The 3,011-nt window shown below is 37.2% G+C and overlaps 1 non-coding gene across 1 annotated transcript; it reads left to right on the top strand.

Moving 5' to 3' along the window:
• Positions 1–1,838: 1,838 nt before the first annotated feature.
• LOC148118627 (small nucleolar RNA SNORD42) lies at positions 1,839–1,904 on the top strand. The gene has a single exon (XR_015736071.1). It is a non-coding gene; the product is annotated as a small nucleolar RNA SNORD42 (small nucleolar RNA).
• The last annotated feature ends 1,107 nt before the right edge of the window (positions 1,905–3,011 follow it).

The raw sequence follows: 3,011 nt of genomic DNA, 5'->3' as shown, positions 1-3,011 counted from the left end.
ATGAGAGGCTATAGATTCACTCTTGGTTAAGAAAAATCAAGTATGATCAAGGAAGACCCCCTGAAAAATCTTTGACAAAAATGGATAGTCCAGATGATAAATATTTCAGAGGACCTTGTTGGAGTTTCCTGCTGGCTGAAATGATCAAACTACACAGAATATTGCAGTCAAGACTTCACCATCATCTTAAATTTTCTTTAGTCCCCATAAGATTCTTAGCACCCTTAATCAGTAGAGAGTAGCCTAGAAAACTACACCAACATTCCCCCCCAAAATGGATTATGCTTGTTTTTCTTTGTTTGGAATGTTGGTTACAAGCTATTATGGATAATGGTCCAAAAAAAGCTCAACAAAGTAGATTAGAATCAGAGTTCTTATTTTGAAAAGAAAAAAATGGGGGGCAGTAGTGTGAAACAATGATCTTGTACCATGTAAAGACTTGTCACTTATATAAGTTTAATAAAACACTGATTGGCGAGTAGTCAGAAAGGAAGTATATATAGGCAGGATGACCAGACAAGGAGAATTCTGAAAAGAGGAAAGGCTCAGTCTGAAGTTGTAATGCAGATGCAGAGGAAGCAAGATGAGAATACCTCACTGATAAAAGGTACCAAGCCATGTGGCTAATACAGACAAGAATTATTGGCAAACTTAATATGTAAGAGTTAGCTACAAATACGCCTAAGCTATTGGCCAAACCAGGTTGTAATTGATATAGTTTCTGTGTTATTATTTGTGTCTGGACAGCCAGGAAATAAACAGTCTCTGCTTACAAGTGCCCTCTTTGACTTTCTCTGTCAAGGATGAATGAGATGAAGGAATTAGATTGGACACCGTCCTGTACAGCACAACTATATTAAGGAGAAATAGGTCAAATTTAGATGCTATTCTAGTAATTCCTTTAAGTGATACTTTATTTAACTTTTCTGAAAAAAGTTAGTTTGGAGAATATTTAGGAAGCACAAATGTCCATGCTTATTGTAATAGGCAAAGTAAAGCAGTGTGAGATTTTATAACCTTGGAAAATATTACACAATGAGATTAAATAACAATTTGTGCAAAGTAAGGGAAATCAGAGTTCATTTTGAATAGTTTCCGATCTTGAAATGGTGCTTACTCACTTAACACTTTGGTACAATATTTACTTTCTGCCTCTTTCCCTGCCCCCCACACCAAATAGACAAACACAAATATCACATAAAGTTTATTAATGGGTCCACAGAAATGGTCTCCCTAGGAACTCTTCTGGATAATCCACTTTTCCCTAGAAAATATTTTATTTAGAGGTGAGAGTAAAACAAGCAAACTCTGAGGAAAATGTCTGTAGAACCTAAGCTGTGTCCTTCATCCCAGCCCTCTGTTCAGGCTAGCATCCCTCAATTGCAATGTGAATTGAAGTTGGGTGGAATTTTTTTTTTTAAAAAAAGAGGGTTTGTTGAAGAATAACTGTGCAACAAGGATAGAAAGAAACAGAAGCAGAGAGAAGAGGGACATAAGAAGATAGAAAGGAAGGGAGGGAAGAAGGAAAGAAGAGAGGGAGGAGGCAGAGAGGAATGAAGAACTGCATCTATGTCCAGGGTTTGAAACACTATGTGTTGCAAAATATTTTTTGCTACCTGATGACAAAGCATAAGAAACAATGTGAAATGAGTAGGATCCATATTTACCAACAAAAAATAAAACAAAACCAACAAACAGAAAACAAAGCAAAGCACAAAATATTATTGTGCCATCTTCTGTGGCTTGTATGTGTATAAAGAGAAGTATGAAAACATCTGATTAATTTAAGTTTTGATTGGCATTTTAGATGATATTTTTCATCTTAAGAATACATTTGTATGCAAATGATGGAAAACTCAAATATTTGGAAAATAATGACACCAGCAAAGGTACCACTGATGCAGCAAAGGGAGGAGGGGAGGAATGTGGAGGACTTGGGGGCTGTGACAGCATCCAACTCTGAGGCTTTCTTCTCCACTTAGAAAAAAAGGTACATTTGTATATGAAACAATGTTTCTTTTTATAAGTAACACCTTGTTTTTTATTTTGCTTTTCTTTGAATTTGTAAAATATGCAAGCACACTTGTGCTGTTTAATCTTCTTGTCTATTCCTCAGCATTTAGAATTGCTTGAATATTCCTGACTGTGTCTAATAGGATATTGCAGAGATTAGCTAAACATGGAGAGGAGCTATCTGTCCTGAAGGGTGCTGACAGCATCCAATATTCATCCAATATTCTGACTAACATTCACACTAGTTACAAAGCAGTAGGCTGGGTCTTTTTCTTCTACCCACATGGAAAAAGGTACATAGAGGCTGCACCTCAAGTGCTGGTCTTCAGCAACTGGTGTCCCTACAATGTTTGGGAGAAGGAGGGAAAAGTTTCAGTAAGTAGACTGTTGGGATCAGCAGCTGACAACTTTTGAAATTCTTCTGCAGGACGAAGTTAAGAGTTACTACACTTGTGTAGGTTCAGAAAATTGGGAATCTTCCATCAGCAGGTGAGAATGGTGCTACTATATCCAATCAGGCCTAGGTATCAAGATATGTCAGCCCTAACAGTAGTTTTAGTACAGGCTTAGGAGGTCAGGATTCTCTAGTTCCTAACAGCAGCAGGTGTTTACAGTCACTGTTTGAGATTACAGAGTCTGAATTCCTTGATAGTTGAAAATGTTTGTGTTAGGGTTTTAGATGGGAGACTTAGTACCTGCGCCAAGAGGCATAAGAGTTCTCTGGAAGTCATTAAATAACCAGGGACCACAGTTTATCTTCTTTATTTCTTTAAGACTTTTATTCTCCTGTAGCCTTCATTTTCAGCATTCTTTTACTGGTTCTCTTTCTACCACTTTTCTTATTGTCCTTGGTATTCCTGAACTCCCCAGCCACTGTGTCATTTTTCAGCTTCCCATAGGCCAACTGTTAGTCACCAAGCATTTAGTTGTAATGGTTGCATGATTTTCTTAGAGCGTTCATGGAGATTTCAAAATGACTTTATATAGTAGTCTTCCAG

The sequence above is a fragment of the Myodes glareolus genome, chromosome 22, assembly GCF_982192425.1.
Source record: "Myodes glareolus chromosome 22, mMyoGla1.1, whole genome shotgun sequence".
NCBI classification, from domain to species: Eukaryota; Metazoa; Chordata; class Mammalia; order Rodentia; family Cricetidae; genus Myodes; species Myodes glareolus.
The sequence above is the reverse complement of the archived record's forward strand: the minus strand, read 5'-3'. Positions and strand labels throughout refer to the sequence as shown.